This window comes from Neolamprologus multifasciatus, chromosome 22 (assembly GCF_963576455.1).
Source record: "Neolamprologus multifasciatus chromosome 22, fNeoMul1.2, whole genome shotgun sequence".
Lineage (NCBI taxonomy): Eukaryota > Metazoa > Chordata > Actinopteri > Cichliformes > Cichlidae > Neolamprologus > Neolamprologus multifasciatus.
The window spans coordinates 34,104,709-34,122,454 of NC_140459.1; the positions used below are offsets into that span (position 1 = coordinate 34,104,709).

The window sequence follows — 17,746 nt, forward strand, 5'->3', positions numbered from 1 at the left end:
GTCTGTTCCTTCCCATTCCATGCAAGGCCACCTGGGTTGGCTGGAAGACTGTTTACTTAACCTAGCAGGGCGAAGGACACTGTCTCAGCTGAATTATGGACACACACACATAGATATACACTGATATGCACACACTCATCCCCCCTCCCTTTCCAAACACCTTTGATGCTTGTTTCCTGCGGGGGAACACGGGGGGTCTGAGCCTGCGCTGGAATGGTAGCGCTGTGCAGGATGGCTGCTGTGTTTGCTTCGGATTACTCCTCACCCCCCCCCCCCCCCCCACCCGACCCTGTGGCTTGTAACGTGCTCCATAATGTTGTGCTGTGGAGTTTTTGTGCAGAGGAGTTTTTTTGTTTCCTGTTCTCATGCTGTCCTCCCAGGAGCCCAGCATGAGTAGAGGTCTCTTTTTTTCCTCTTGTACTTTCCCATTGTAGTGTATATTTCAGTGTTTTTTTTCTGTAACGCTGTATCCCCATGTGATGTCTGTGTTGTGTGTGTAAGGTCGGGGGGGGGGGGGGGGGTCCTATTTCACTGCAGGGCAACCTGCAGGTGGCGAATAAAGCCTTGATTGATTGATTGATTGATTATCTTCTCTATTTGAATGTAAATTTACAAAATGTACTTACTTGTAATGTCTCCTACAGGGACAGCTCCATTCATGAATTTCCTCTGTGGTCTTCCTCACTCCTGCCTGGCAGCTCCATATTCAACATCCTGTGTCATCAGAAAAGAGGCAAATACTTGTTCACAGCACTGTAACTCTACATTTTTGTTTCTTTATCTGACAACCACAAAATGTAAAGGGCAGAAATCTTGATAACCTTACATAGCAACACACTCCAGCTGTGGCCAAGTGTTTGCTCAAAAGGGGTTGTTTGATTGTTTTTTCCGTATTTACCATCAATACAGTTCATTCTGTGAGTAATTACTAATAGGTTATATTCTATAGAAATCTTTTTTTCTTTCTTTGCCTCTGACACATTCATTCACCCACCAAAATCCCTAAATTTAGGTGTTGCAGTCACTTCCACGGCCACAGGAATCATAATTCATGCAGACTGCTTCTATAAACATTTGCTGTCAGGAACTCAGTGAATTCCAGTGGTACAGTGAGAGGAATAGTGATAGTCCTGTGAATATGCCTTGCTACTAAATACTTCACAGTTAACTGTCAGTGGTATCAAAAGAAAGTAGTGATTGGGAACAAAACCAACTCAGCCACAAAGTGTTAGGGCACAGTTTGCCAACTTTCTACAGACAGGATCACTACAGACCTCCAAATGTTATGTGGCCTTTAGATTAGCTCAAGAAGTGCATAGAAGGCCACCACAGGACTCTAGAGCAGTGAAGATGTGTTCTCTGGAGTGACACTTCACTGACAATCCAATGGACAAGTCTGGGTGTGGACAGCAGTACTAGTCTGACTTACACTGTGCCAAGTGTAAAGTTTGATGGAGGGGGGGTTATGGTGGGGGGCTGTATGACTGAACTCATAAACAACAATTCTCTTTTTATAGATATGTGGTCCTCAGAGGACAACCACCACAAACATGTGCTTTATACAATATGATGCTGAATATTAAACAGAAATTGTGTTTAAAATGGGATCAACATTTTACATTTTTTTAGGGTCCCCATGCTTCCAAGACCCATTTGCTACTATCAGCCGACTACCCTGCCTCTCTACAACATGTAGGGTCCTTTAGGGCATCACAGCAACCAACACAAGCATCCACACAAGGACAGGTCAAAAAGGCTTTGAAAATAAAACCAAAGGGTCAAAGCACCAGGTCCTGGTTGATAGAACAGGACACCAGCACTCTAAGACCAGACAGACCAACCTCAGCACCACCTGGATTGGCTACAAGAAAGCCGATGACTCACACATGGATACTGGAGTGCTTGGCACTGTACAAGACTAACAGTATCCTGATAACATTAAACAGGAACCCTGCAGGACTGTGGAAGACAACAATGGAGACAACTGGAAGACAATGGCAGAAGTCACTATCAGCTGCTTATTATACCAAAGCAATGCATTGTGCCCACTGGTGTTCTGCATAGCCTCAATCCCCTAAGCCAGCTCATAAAAACAGCTATGGATGTAGCTTCAGGAGCAGAGTGATCATGAGCCACCTCCTGTAGATGGATGAGGTCAAGCTGTATATCAGGAGTGAGTGAGACACACTCTCACTGATCTAACTCCATCAGTATGATGCTAGAATGGCCCAGCCAATCATCTGACCTGACTCCAACTGAAAATCTATAGGAAGAACTAAAGAGCAGAGTTCATAGAAGTGGCCCACAGAACCTTCAGGGTTTGAAGACTGTGTGGAAGAATGAGCAATGCATGCAACTGGTTTCTCCACTTGAAGCTTTCATCACCAACAAAGGCTTTTGAATGAAGTATTAAATGAATTTATTATCTGTTCAACACTTCAATAGTGTTCAATACTCAGCTGTAGAACAGCCTGTTTCAGTTGTTTTCAATAAATTGCATTCTCAAAGAAATATTTTGTCTCACTCCCATTTCTTCTGGTTTCATGCTGAAGCTCTACTTGGAACCTTGTTAAGATCCAACCATGCAAAATATGATTTTGTTGACATTTTTTAAATGGTCTTAAACCTTTGATCAGGACTGTGAAAATAAAGCTGAAGTGGCACAGGATGAACTCAACGGAGCAATGGATCATAATTCTCAATTTTGTCCAAGCAGTGAGCGCATGCAGTTCTGCTGCTTGAACCCAGTTAGTCATAATCCATGCAGTCTTTCATTTAGCAGGACGAGTGGTTGGCGTATTGTGAAATGGAAATAAGAGGAGCTGATCAAAGCTCCCCTTCCCTGGATGAGCTCCTCATTTGTCTCTCCAAGGACTTCCAGCCTGCCAGCCAGTACAGCTCCTAATACAGATGTCTCAGTGCTCATGGCCAACCACCCACCATCATTAAAATTTCATACTGACACACAGATTCCTGCGAGCACTACAGACTCCACTGCATCCACCTGCGTGACTCCTTCTCACCTGCCCTGCTGTAACTGTCTTAATGGACTTGTGTGAGGAGAGATCCATGTGTGTTCAATGTTTTCAATGTGATCATTAAAGATCAGCAAGTTATATTACAATCCTTTCCTCTAGCTCTTCAGCCATCCATATTTGCCAGGAAAATGGGAAATAAGTTTAGCATTTCTTTTAGAAAAATAGTTTTTTATCCAAACGAGCTTGAAAGTCACCTTTATTCTTCAACGAATCCTGAACTCTCTAAGGCAAACGATTTTGTAATTTATTCTAGTAGTCTTCAGGAATAGTTCTCCAGGCTTTTCAGAGGACAATCCAAAGCTTTTCTGATCCATTGAGTTTGATGCATTTTGTTCTGTTCTCTGTCAAATTGACCCCTGTTTCAAGGACCTTCAGGTGTGGGGTATGGTGAGGCCAATCCATGACTCATTGTTCCATTGTGTGGATATGCTTTTATCATCTTGTTGGTACAAAAATGTAAATGTAATGTAATGCGTTTTTATATATTTAACTAAAGAAATGCAAACAAATGATCGGTTCTACAAGAGGCTTTTGCTAAGAAAGTGCATATGGACATAGTCTATACAATGTATTCTTTGCCACCTTTTCTGTTATGTGGAGACACGATAGCTGAACCAGTTAGATGCAATGTTTGAGTGATTTGTAGGTCAGTGTCAAATGGCTTAACAAGCAAACAAAAAAGGTTTATCTGAAAATGGTCAGATACAAGGAAAGGATTGAAAATGAATGGAAGTGCAGCCAATATTCAAAGAAACCCTTTGAAAGGCCTTTAGAGAACCCATGAAACTATTACTCAACATAACAAAACAAAAACAAGAACATCTGGATCCTTATAAGCGAAACACTGAGGAAAACCTTTGCAGGAGACCAGATGCTTTCATTCCATGCTCCTTAGAGTACGATGACCTGGATGACTGAGGACCTACATGGACGTGTTCCTGTATCTCCTGTACTTCCCTCTTTCAGCTGTACTTTAGTGCACTTCCTCGTTTCATCTCAATACACACACACACACACACACACACACACACACACACACACACACACACACACACACACACACAATACAAACTAGGGCAACGGTCAATCATTACATTACACAGGTTATTTTTCCTCATTCATTATATTGATTAGATTTATGCATAATTAGCTACTAGCAGAATCACACATAGATATATTCTATTATAGCACTATTAGCTTTAAATAAACTGTCAAATAATGAAAATCATTCATTCACACCTGAACAATGCATGCAACTAGGTACTCTATACGGGATGTATCATGAAGCTGTCATCATCAACAACGGTGGTGTGTTAAATAAATTTCAGTAAGCCTGTTCAATACCTGTATCACCTGAACTATGGAGCATTCAGTTTGACTGCGTTTAGCTGGATGTGAGCAGACAGGCTGTCTCTGAACACCTCAGAGTTCATGCTGCTGCCTCTGTCACAACGTTAATAGACAACAGTCTCCCAGTGCCACTGGCAGCCATGCACACCCGAGCCATCACACTGTGTTTTACAGATGATGTGGTCACGAGCTGTTCCACACCTTCGTCATACTGTTTTCTTGCCATCGCTCTGGTTGATCTTGGTTTCATCTGTCCAAAGGATGTTTTTCCACAACTGTGCTACTTTTTTTTTTTTTTTTTTTTGGGGGGGGGGGGGGGGGTTGTTTTAAATCAAAATCCAAACTAGCCTTTCTATTCTGAGTGTTCACCTGGTTGTGATGGAGTTTCTCTTCACCGTGGAAATGATTCTGTGATCATCCACCACTGCTGTCTTCTGTGGACGTCCAGGTCTTTTTGTGTTGCTGAGTTCACCAGTGCTTTCTTTCTTTCTCAGGATGTACAATCTGTAGATTTTCCCACTCCTAATATTGTAGCCATTTCTCAGATGAGTTTTCCTGTTTCCACAGTTTAAGTACGGCCTGTTTCACCTGCATGGAGAGCTCCTTTGACCACATGTTGTCTGTTCACAGCAAAATCTTCCAAATGTAAGCACCACACCTCAAATCAACTGCAGGCCTTTTATCTGCTTAGTTATAACACAGATTGAAATGAAGGAATTGTCTTAAAAATGCATTAGTTCCTCACATTTTTATGCAATCCTTTTGTTCAACCTTCACTTCAGCTACATCTGAGTTGTTTCACACTTTGCTCTCCAGTGTGTGCCTGTCTACTGTTTTGTATTTGTCCCACAAGATTGTATCTCTTCTGTTTGCTATTTATTCCTGTTGAATAGCACTACTGGCATGGAGCACCTACAAAGGGCTATTCTATTCTGTTCATTTAACATTTATTGTCATAAAGCAAAGAACCAAAATTAGAAAAAAGTTTTCCAAATATTTATGGTAAATGGTAAATGGCCTGTATTTATATAGCGCCTTACTAAGGACCTAAGGACCCCAAAGCGCTTTACATATCCAGTCATCCACCCATTCACACACACATTCACACACTGGCCGTGAATGTTTATAACCTAACTCAATATCCCGCCCACTAACAGGCGTCATGATGAAGAGATAATTAATATTATTCACGTCACCTGTCAGTGTTCAAAATGCCTCACTGGTGTATATAATGGAACCTAACAGTAGCTGTTAAAATGTTGCTGATAATACTGTAAACCAGTGGGAAACTGTGAGAAGTTACATAATTAAGGTTCCAGTCAGAGTATAGTGTCAGAAATACTACTTCCTACTACTTTCCTAACAAAGGTAATAATGCATGGTCAGGCACAGAGAATGTTGTGCTGATAGACGCTGCAAAGCACTCAACTGAAATCAAAGGAAGATCCAGCACTTGAGAACAAGATAATCAGCCTCCAATCCCTCTCCTCTTTGATTGCAACCCCAGGGCCTTGAGTCGGTACAGGAGCACTCATTAAAAGCCTAACAGAGAGTCCAGAAGGATCCTGGCATATTGCATCCTTTCTAACCTCATCCACAGTGCATATACAGACGTCTGTATGGTGGCTGGGACGTGCAAATCACATTTACAACATCAACAACAAACATGTTGTCAATTTTCTTTTTTTTTTTATGTTGTAAATGTGGTTTTCACTTCCCAGCCACTGTAGGTCTGAGAGGTAGACTATCAGGGATTAAAACTCATGAAGCAAGTTTGTAGTGTTGAATAAGGTTAAGGTTAGCGAGAACAGCTATCAGTGCCCTGCTGTTTATATTTTGAACTTCCATATAAGTTTTCCAAACAGCATTAAAACATGTTTAAAATTTCAGTATTCTGGGAACCTAAGTGAGTTATATTTGTATCTTCTAATAATCAGAATCAGAATACTTTATGAATCCCAAAGGAAATTATCTATTATTATGTATTATTATAAATATGTTCAGTATTTTGTGCTTTGTCTGTTTTTTCCCGCTGAGAAGACTTGTTTGAGTTTTAAGGTCTTCCTGACATTTCAAAGTATTTTTTCATGCTTTGTATGACTAATAACTGCCTGCTTTACTGCCTGGTTTCAGTTATTGTGTAAATGTCCTGTTTATAAGGTTGGAGAAACCTGCAGTCAGCTGAGACTGAAGAAGTCACCTGATGATGATGAAACGTTTCTCGCACTGAAAACGTCCAGATGAACAGCATCAACCTTTTTGGGTGTTGCTGATTTACCCATGAAACAATATGAATGTAGCCTCTATTGATAAAACTTCTATTAACACACCAGCAAACAAACAGCTAATTTGATCATCTGCATATGTTTAGCAAGTAGTTTGACTGCTTGTAAGTATCATTTTTAGTTTGTCTTTAACAATCCAACGTGTTGCACGTCTATTTCATCCCATGTCTACTTGAAATGTGAATAACCAAAGTATATAATGACTGTGAAACTGTATTATTCTTCAGCACTATTGGAAAGCAATACAGTCCTGATAGATGTTTGAGTCTTATCACAGAATTATCATTATTTTTATGGTCAAATTAGAACAAATGTAATTAAATTGGCCTGCTATATAAAGCAGCTTTAACTGTTTCAGTACTTGTAAATTGTAACTACCTGTGGGAAATTCACAACAAACCAAAGTGATGGGCACATATAAAGTGGAAGTCTGCACGCTTTCATTGACAGCAGTGGAGCTTCTTCAGGTCTATCGGTGGCTGTTTCCGAGCTCCCTTTAGTGCAGCAGCTGCAGAGCTTAGATCCCACTAGAATATTATGAAACTGACCTAATTTTCAAGGCTTGCTGCAGGCAGTGAAATTGTGCCTTTTGTAGTTTTCGTTTTAGCCTAAATAATTGATTCAACCCTCCTTTGCCTGTAATCTTTCATTTAGAATACCAGCCAGTGACAGACTCATGGTTTGTGCCATTATAAATTAAAATGGATAAATGTGTAATAACTGCTGTTTCAATCAAATTTTAAACTCGTGTGACATGATTTAAACTTCCTGGCAAAAAATTTAAAAGCCACATCGTAGTCATATGTATGCACTCATTATTTCTAGAAATGTGGGGGTTTAAAGTTAAACTTAAAATGCAACAAAGATAATAAAGACTACTAACCTTTAGCCAAATGTGTCACTGGATCTGACACATATTTGGTTCACTGTAAATCATGTACAACATGAAGCATGCCCAAAAAGAGGCCTCCTGGCTCTCTTCCCCATATGGTTGATATACACAACACCCAAAGTTTGTTTAGTAACTCCAGTCATGTGCTCACCCAGTGACCAGGGTCTGATGAAAGATTCAGAGTAAGATTTTGGAAACTACCATTGCTGCTCATGCTTCTACTGCTCGTCTGATATCGCTTTCTGTAAATACAGCTCATGCTTCAGCTGTCTGCAGCGAGAAACCCACAGACACAGCTAACAGGTGGATGTGAGTGTTCTGCTGACAGCCCCTCAGCTTCCATCTCATTGAAACAACTTATCAGCGGAGAGAGGCCGGAGTGCCTCAGATGGATTTGACCAGGTGGAATTTAAACAACCATTTTAATATTACTCTGTGGGAGCTTCTAACTGTGAAGTAGACTTTCTGTTTTCCTCACTGTCTTCCTGTGAGACATTTTCAAGTTTTACTCTTCCCTCTATAGCTGATGTATCAAATCTTATTTGTCTGTGAAGGTTCTCAGTCATCCAGGTCATCATAGTCAAAGGAGCTTGCAAAGAAAAGCGTCTGGACTTCTTTAAGTTGCTTGAAGACGTTTCACCTCTCATCCGAGAAGCTTCTTCAGTTCTAAGGTCAAATGGTGGGGAGTCCCAGATTTAAACCTAGTGGGAGTTTCCCCCCACAGAGGGACAAAAGGACCCCCTGATGATCCTCTAATCACCTGAGCCAAGGTGTGAAACTGGGTGTGGGTCCCAATCAGCCAGAGTTTCGGGTGAGTTTATTGTGAAACCTGGCCCCACCCTATCATGTGATTCTCCTGAGGTCAGATGGCCCAGGATGTGAGTGGGCGTTAAGGCGTCTGGGGAGGGAACTCAAAACTGGATTATAGATGGCAGACAGTTGGTGTCGTAAACCACCGCCTCTGTTCAAAGATGGTCGCTCACAGTGGACATAGATGCTTCTTTCACTCCTCTTTCAAACCATCTGTCCTCTCTGTCCAAAATGTGAACATTGGCATCCTCGAAAGAGTGACCTTTGACCTTTAGATGCAGATGGACAGCTGAGTCTTGTCCTGTGGAGGTGGCTCTTCTGTGTTGTGCCATGCGCTTGTGAAGTGGCTGTTTGGTCTCTCCAATGTGGATCATCTGGATCCAAAACGATGGTGTCCTTTGATGTAGTCTCTCTCTTCACTTGCATACCCACCACGGAGGCAGTGGAGACTGTCAGAAAACGACTACAAGAAGACAGCTCCTTGGAGGACAGGACCAACTTCACACCCGATCAGACCTGCACACTGTTAGACCTCTGCCTCACCCAGTTTCACACCTTGGCTCAGGCGATTAGAGGATCATCAGGGGGTCCTTTTGTCCCTCTGTGGGGAGAAACTCCCACTAGGTTTAAATCTGGGACTCCCCACCATTTGACCTTAGAACTGAAGAAGCTTCTCGGATGAGAGGTGAAACGTCTTCAAGCAACTTAAAGAAGTCCAGACGCTTTTCTTTGCAAGCTCCTTTGATCAAATCTTATTTAAAAATCTAAATGATCCACTTGTCAGCTCGACCCTCTTCCCACTGTGTTAGTAAAGCTTGTGTTCCCTCATTGGCTCCTCTCATAACTAGTATTATCCACTCTTCCTTTAACACTGGAATTTTTCCTCCATCCTTGAAAACTGCTTCTGTCACTCTAATTCTCAAAAGGCCTGATGCAGATCCCAATAATCTCCACCCTATATCAAACCTCCCCTTCATTTTAAAGATCCTTGAGAAAGTTGTTGCCTCCCAGCTTCACTCGTACCTCAGTGACCATAATCTCTACGAACAATTTCTGTCTGGTTTCCGCCCTGATCATACTACAGAAACTGCTTTGTTAAGGATTACTAATGACCTTCTGATAGCAGCTGATTCTCATCCTTCTGGATCTTAGTGCGGCATTTGGCACAATTTCTCATAAAGTCCTCCTGAGCAGATTAGCATCCATTGGCATTAGTCACACCTGGTTCACCTCATATCTGTCAGACCGCACTCAGTTTATCCAACTTCAATCACACTCTTCAACTCTCTATCCTGTTTCTGCTGGTGTGCCACAGGGTTCAGTATCAGGGCCTCTTTTATTCGTTATCTACATGCTCCCTCCCTCAAAAATATAATATCAGTTTTCATTGTTATGCTGATGACACCCAGCTCTACATTTCCTCCAAACCCAATTCATCCCTCCCCCCTACCTCCCTCTCGAACTGTCTCATGGATATCAGATCTTGGTTCTCCTCCAATTTCCTCAAACCTAACAGTAATAAAACAGAAGTCTTACTCGTTGGCACGGCCTCTACCTTAACAAAATCTCAGTTTTTCCATTAATATTGAAAATTCCCCCATCCTTCCCTCCCCGCAGGTTAAGAGTTGTGTCATATTTGACAGTACTCTCTCATTTCAGTCTCACATCAATTACATAACCCTTTCTGCATACTTTCACTTACGTAACATTAACCGACTTCGTCCCTTCCTTACCCCCCATGCTGCTGCCATCCTCATCCACAGTCTTATTACTTCCTGGATCGATTATTGCAACTCCCTCTTATTTAGTCTCCCCAATAAGTCCCTCCATAAAATTCCGCTTCTTCAGAATTCTGCAGCTCGGGTCATAACTCGTACTCCCTTAAGAGACCATATTATCCCATTTCTTCAACAGCTTCACTGGTTGCCCATAGAAACCAGGATTGATTGATTGATTGGTAATTTATTTCAACATGTGAACAATATACAAGTACATTTAGAAAAGAAAATAAGAAAGAAAAAAAATATACAGGATAAAGGATAAACTTTAAAATCTTACATCTCATATGTAAGTGCATCCATAACCTTACGCCTCATCTCTGTGATCTGCTTCATATCACCACTGTTTCCTGCTCTCTCAGATCTTCGTCTGCCACTCATCTTGTTGTTCCTTCTGCTCGTGTCATCACTGTGGGGAGCAGAGCTTTCCGTCACTCTGCTCCTCGGCTCTGAAACTCACTTCCTTCAGCCTTAAGAAATATAGATTCCTCAAAACCTACTTGTTTAAACTGGCTTACTCGCTTTAATACAGATTTTACTTGCTGTCAAATCGTTTTTTGTTTTTTACTTTGTTGTTTGTGGTTGTAATTTGCTGGTTTCTGTATTTTAATCTATTTTATTTGACTGTTTTATTGATGTCTTTTTCTCTTTGTAAGGTGACCTTGGGGTTTAGAAAGGCACCCTCAAATAAAATGTATTATTATTATTACTTGAGAAGTCTCCTAGATGTTGCTGATCTTAACAATGCAGACTGTCCAAGTATTAGAGAATAAGAATACATAGATTTAATATTATTCTTGATATAAATATTAATTTAAGGCTGAAACCGAGAGTGAAATAGCTGGTCCAATGTTTCCTTTGCTTTAACTTTATTTTCTCTCACATATTTACTTTATTATTGGTGACTCCTTTTACACTGTGCCATGTCTAAATTTGCTGATTGAAAGAGCTCTCCCTGTTCTTGCCATGTTGCTTTTGTCATGCTAAACTCTAAGAACACAGAACGTGACACCTGAAACACAAAGGGAGAAGAGCTGCTAACCTGACAAGAGACAAAGGGAAACGGTCACAATATAAACACAGCAGGGAAAATAGAGATACATGGGAACACAGCTGGAACAAATAGACATAACGAGACGGGGGAAGTAAACTGAGCGCACTGAACACGGGACTGTCAAAATAACACAGGAAGCACACCGAGACGTAAACTAAAACACACGGCTGGACACTGAGAAACACATGGGAACAAGAAAAAGAGAGAAACATGGGAACAGTTTAGGGATAAGACACGGAGAGAGAGAGATGGAAACAATTCTTCAAGGTCAAAACAATAAAACAACAAGTCCCGAAACTCAAACACTGACTCACAGAACCAGAACCGTGATATGGGCAATGTGAGACTGCAGGACAGTAAGACAGACGAGCTAATGACAGTCAGGAATGAAGGGCAGTTATGTAGTTGTGTTTCACAGAGACACCACGAAGGGAAAACAATACAAATCCCATTATTACCACCAATGCAATGGTTCAGGCAAAGAGGAATAAAAGAAACAGATTCAGCAGTGCAAAAACAGTCGTGCAATTAAAACCCTAAAGGTAAAAAAGTGTTTCAATTAAAAGTACACAATGTGTCTTTTCTGTGACATGTGACACAATGTAATCTTGTATAAAAACAATCATTTGTATGTTGAAAATAGTTATAAAGTATCATTATTGCTGCATCTCTGATTCGCATGTATGTGTTTTATAGTTTCAGCATGAACTATTTTATTTTCTTCTTTTTTAATGTTGTTTAATGCTGTGAGTTTTCACGTGGCATCCTGGTTGTTGTCCCCTTTTCCTCCCTCCACTAACCAAAGAAGTCCACTGTGGCATGATCCACTCTTCATCAGTGTTCTCTTGTTTATGTTTAAAATGTCTACAATCTTGAGTAATTGCTGTAATATTTCCATAGAACGATTCATATATTTTTGGAAATTTCACTGTTATTTCACCGTGCAAGAACGCTTCTTTTGGTACATTTGGCACACAGCTTGAGCCAACAGAGCTAAAATATAAGCTCATCACTCTCAGGAATTAGATGCATTCATTTACTAAAGATACCAGCTTACTGCTGGAGATTGGCTTCATGGTCATCAAGTTTACAATGATACAAAAGTACAAAAGTTTAATACAATGCTGTGCTTTAACAGGAATAATCAAATAATTAAAAGTTTATTCTAAATTTGAAAAGTCAAATACAGCAATGATTTGAGTGGGAGAGAAATGGAAATCATCCATACCCATACCCATGGGGTATGGATCAACTGGATTAGACCCAGAGATTCAAGATTTTGTGGCAGTTAGACCATCTTGAAGGAAAGTTTATTGTAACTGTGGTTTAAGTTATGTTCTTTGATTAGTTGTTTTTCATGGTTTTGTTGTGTTTTTAGTTCCTAGTCTTTAGTTTTCTGTCAGATTGAGTGTATTTCTTTTGTCATGAGTTGGATCACTCACTCACTGAGTCAATAAGAGTGAGGAAGTCTTTTATTACACTCACAGCAAACATGGATGTTAAACTCACCAACTATTAAAACACAATTATATCCTAAGACTCCTCAGCAAGTTGGCAAAATCAAGATTAAAATCCATGACACATTTTGGTGGCACTTTGAATCTAGTTTAGAAGACAGGTGACAGCTGCCAACAACAACATGCTGAGGCAGCCACCTTAACCAGTGATCCAGGGAGAGCTAATAAATGAACAAACGCAGGGAAAGTGCTCCAAGAAAGACAGAGTGTTATGTCCACCAGTAGTCGAGGAAGACTCCCTGGCTTATTTGTCAGATCAAACTTTTGTAGTTTAACTGGACAAAGACTCAGAAGTGTTTGGTGTTCAAAAATGAGTAAAGCAGAGCCATCAGGGCAACATAAGAACAAAGTGAGACGGCTCACCATGCACGCTGTCGCGGTCTTCAATAGAAAAACAGGCAGCTGGACAGACCACTGACCTCTATCATTTAGCAGTTAAATTGTCATTCTTAAGTTAATTGCTTTATTATTGCAAACAGATGGCAACTAACTGCCAACCTGATCGCACTCAATCACAGACTGAGAGCACACTGATTCCATCGTCTTCACACAGGTCTGTGAGCGGTCTTCAAAGCAAACACGACTTCAAATTCAGTGATATTGGCTGTCCCCGAATCACCAACCAGTTCCCTCAGACAGCTTTACTGTTGCAGTGCAGATTGTTGTTTTTTCTAAGTAGACATTCCCAGTAAAGCCCAAAACATGGGTGAGTTACGCCCAGATGTAGCATTACTTAACATTGATTTCATACATTTATTATAAAGATGAAACATTTGAATATTGAATAACACATTTAGTAAAGTTCAGAATATTTTACTTTTCCACATACGGGCCAATTGACATATAAAAGTCGTTCAAAACAGACTTACAAAAAACAACAAAAAACCCAAATAAATACAGCAACATATAACAACTGGGCACTGCTGCCAAGTAGAGCAGGGCGATATGACCAACAATATTTATCACGATATACATTTGAAAATTTGCAATAACAATATAATTGACGATATAATTGACACGAGACAAAATACTTTACAACTCCACAACTTTGATGTGCAAAAAAACCCATCAATGTATTTTCACTTAAACAAGCAGCTGTTTTTTATGTGCATTAAAGTTACATAAAAATGTAACAGTGCAAATGCAAATTCCTCGCTGACAGTTTAACCAAAAGGCATTTCCAGTGGAAACTGGCCGACATATCCTCAGCATAACCATGTATAATATCCACAACACTTAAACAGAGGTTATACACACACAATACGGTAACATTATGTTGAAGCACAGTACGTATCACTCCGCCGTAATGCTCCGACAATCCATCAAGCGGTGCGGCTTCGTAGCTTAGCAAAGTCGTACTAAAACATTTGACAGATTTTCGAGCGCCGTGTACATAAAATTGTTTCGAGGTCAGTAAACACAACCAGAGTTCATACATAAGGCACACGGGATTATAAGGGGCTCTGTCGATGTTCAGAAAAATCAAAGGATTGATTTTAAGTGCGCCGTGTTTTCCAAACAACACGGTAATAACGACGGCCCGCTAGCATGCTCTACCAAAAATAATGCTTTGTTGTGTATCTGACGGACGAAAGCTAAACCAGTTCCACACCACTGAAGCTGCAGCATTTTTACAAACCAGTTCTGGTTTATCTGTTTCATTTTATGATTTGCTTTCACCGCCATGCTTTTTCCGACGTGTGCATATGTAAACAAAGGCACTGCGCATGCGTGTTTTACCCATATTCTATTGCGATATTTCATTTTTCTATCGTTGCCCAAAATTATACCGGTATTACCGTGAACGGTATGATATGGCCCAGCCCTACTGCCAAGTAAGGTACAACAACATAAACACACACAGTAAGTTCACAGTTTACATATCAATGTCTGGTAACCCAGTGTTCGTGTTCTTTGTTTAAGTTATACTCTTTGAATTATGTTTTTCTATTTGTGTTGTATTTATGGTTCCTGGTTTCTGTTCTTGGTGAAGGTTTAATTCTTCCAGAACTCTCCGTGTTTTGGATTTTAGCCAGTCCTACATGGATTTACTCTGGGTCATTGTCATGTTCAGCTTGTCTCGCGTGTTTCTCAAGCATCCTCTGATATAAGGTAGAATATTTTCTGAACCACAGAATAACGGATTTCAAATGACTTTCAGACCTTTTTAAATCTCTTATCAGGCTCATAAGTTGCTACAGCTGTCTGAAGCTATTTGATCTCACCGTTGTGTTTGTGTTTGTCCAACTCGGACCAAATATGTGCGGTTTAAGGCAACCCTCCCCCAAAAGGCGTGACAATGAGTAACAATGTTCTAATCTTTTTCACCCGATGTGAAACGCCTCTGTGTGAATTTAGGTATTTTAAGTGGGAATGTCCTAATTTACTGTTTACCAGAAAATACACGTTTTAAAGATTTACATTTTACGGAAAAGTCTTTTCTTCACTTTTGATTTATGTAAGTACTGGAGTCCCCTAATATTGTGACAATTATATTAAAGATATATATCTATATGTCCAAATATGCTAAACAACATGTTTTCATAGGTTGTGCTTATTTTGTCACATGACTGTACGTGGTTAAGAGCCATGCTTACAGTTAAAGCTTTGTGCATCAAGCACCTTTGAAATCATGGGGCCTTTAAAAAGCAGTGAGCATCAGTCAGCGTTAAATAAAAAAAAACAGCTGTTAAGCACAATTACAGACGACAGAGACTCACAATGAGCGAATGGTGAGACTCCCACAGTCTGAAATGAGTTTTCATTTGATCAAACTAGACAAATGAACTGTGAAAGTTATTGACACACAATGAACAACTCTTCATTTCATGAGGGAGGGAGAGCGATGGACCCATTTTTCACAACTGTGCCTTTCTCAGAGTAACCATGCCATTAATAAAACATTAGCTTTTATGAAATGAGAACAGCACCGGGGCAGCTAAGTTTCCCCACGATGCATGTTGATACACATAATGTACAACTCAGCCCATTTATAAAATTGTGGCCTAATCTACACTTCTGATGACTGAAGTCATCAATGGAGTTGCTGATGGCAGCATTAGTCATTAGTGTGAGAGTCGAGGTGGCAACCAGTCAAAGCATTAGCAGTGTGATGTAGGTGAGGAAGTCATCCTCTCAACATACCTTACTGGCTTGCAAATCTAATCCAATGTAACTTTGCTTAGAGAGCACTTTAAAAACAACATAGTTGAAAGACAGCAATAAAATACAAAAACACATAGTTAAGCATCAATGAAATATGAAAAGTAAACATAAAAACTGAAAATGATATTTACAATAAATAATACTAAAATAACACGGCCCCTAACCCTGGCAGCACGGTGGCACGGTGGTTAGCACTGTTGCCGCACAGCAAGAAGGTCCTGAGTTCAATTCCACCATCAGGCCGGGGTCTTTCTGTGTGGAGTTTGCATGTTCTCCCCTCTCCGGGTACTCCGGCTTCCTCCCACCGTCCAAAGACATGCAGCTTGTGGGGATAGGTTAATTGATTAATCCAAATTGCCACTAGGTGCGAATGAATGTGAGTGCGAATGGTTGTCTGTCCCTGTGTGTTGGCCCTGCGACAGACTGGCGACCTGTCCAGGGTGTACCCCGCCTCTCGCCCTTTGACAGCTGGGATAGGCTCCAGCGCCCCCCGCGACCCTGAGAAGCGGAAGCGAATGGATGGATGAATACTAAAAAAACAAAAAGATTAAAGAGTGATTAAAACCGACTAGACGCTAACTCTGGTACCAGTCTTGAAATGCAGAGAAGAAAAGGTGCATTTTTAAATCTGGACCATTTATAAGTGTGACTGTGAGGCCTTAACAGTAACAACATACAGTCCATTGCAGTACTGAAGACAAGTGGTCACAAAAACTTGTCTCTCCAAGCCACTAAAAGAAACAAAACGAAACAGCTAAAAAAGCTTTGGCAGTTTGTATTTATGTGTTTCTTTGTTTTTGTTTTTAAATGTTCACCCCAAAGTTGATGACAACTGATCTGACATACAAGAGAACCAAGTGGGGAGGTGGGACACCTGGACCAATAGAGATAAGAGATAACTCTTTATTGTCATTGCAGTCATACCTAGTACAACAAAATTGGAAACTGGTTCGCCTTGTAATGTGAACTTTGCCGGTTCGAGCCCCGGCTCGGACAGTCTCAGTTGTTGTGTCCTTGGGCAAGACACTTCACCTACCACCTACTGGTGTTGGCCAGAAGGGCCGATGGCGCGATATGGCAGCCTCACTTCTGTCAGTGCGCCCCACAACGACCCAGGGCAGCTGCAGCTGCCTGTGTATGAATGGGTGGATGACTGGGTGTCTAAAGCGCTTGGTAAATGGTCTGTATTTGTATAGCGCTTTTTTAGTCCCTAAGGACCCCAAAGCGCTTTACACAATCAGTCATCCACACATTCACACACACATTCACACACTGGTGATGGCAGCTACATTGTAGCCACAGCCACCCTGGGGCGCACTGACAGAAGCGAGGCTGCCGGACACTGGCACCACCGGGCCCTCTGACCACCACCAGTAGGCAACGGGTGAAGTGTCTTGCCCAAGGACACAACGACCGAGACTGTCGGAGCCGGGGCTCGAACCGGCAACCTTCCAATTACAAGACAAACTCCCAACTCTTGAGCCACGATCGCCACTTTGGGGTCCCTAGGTGGGACTAGTAAAAGCGCTATACAAATACAGGCCATTTACCATTTACCATTTACCGTTACCAATGGGAAGAAGTGTCCCAAGGATGGAACCTTGAACCACTCAACTTAGGTGAACAAAAATGACCAAGCGAGACAGAAACCCCTTTGTCAGTCATGTACCAATTGAACATGGCAGTGCCTGTAATGCCAGCTTGGTTGAAACTTTCAAACTTTCAAAAGTGCAGACTGTGCTGTGGAAAGCTTTAAAAATTAACCGAAACACCCAAAAATGCTGTGAGTGTTTAAAAATACAGCACCTGAGAGGCCACTACTAGTCTAAGACTGAAGAGCCAACAAAGGCATTTCAG

The 17,746-nt window shown here is 41.0% G+C and overlaps 1 protein-coding gene across 1 annotated transcript in view; it reads right to left on the reverse strand.

Annotated features, from left to right (window-relative positions):
- LOC146493865 (retinoic acid receptor beta-like) overlaps positions 1 to 17,746 on the reverse strand; it is a 229,692-nt gene that overhangs the window by 163,374 nt on the left and 48,572 nt on the right. The window contains exon 2 of the mRNA XM_085149712.1: positions 627 to 714. The gene's annotated coding sequence lies outside the window, so the exon portion shown is untranslated. The remainder of the gene's footprint in view (positions 1 to 626; positions 715 to 17,746) is intronic.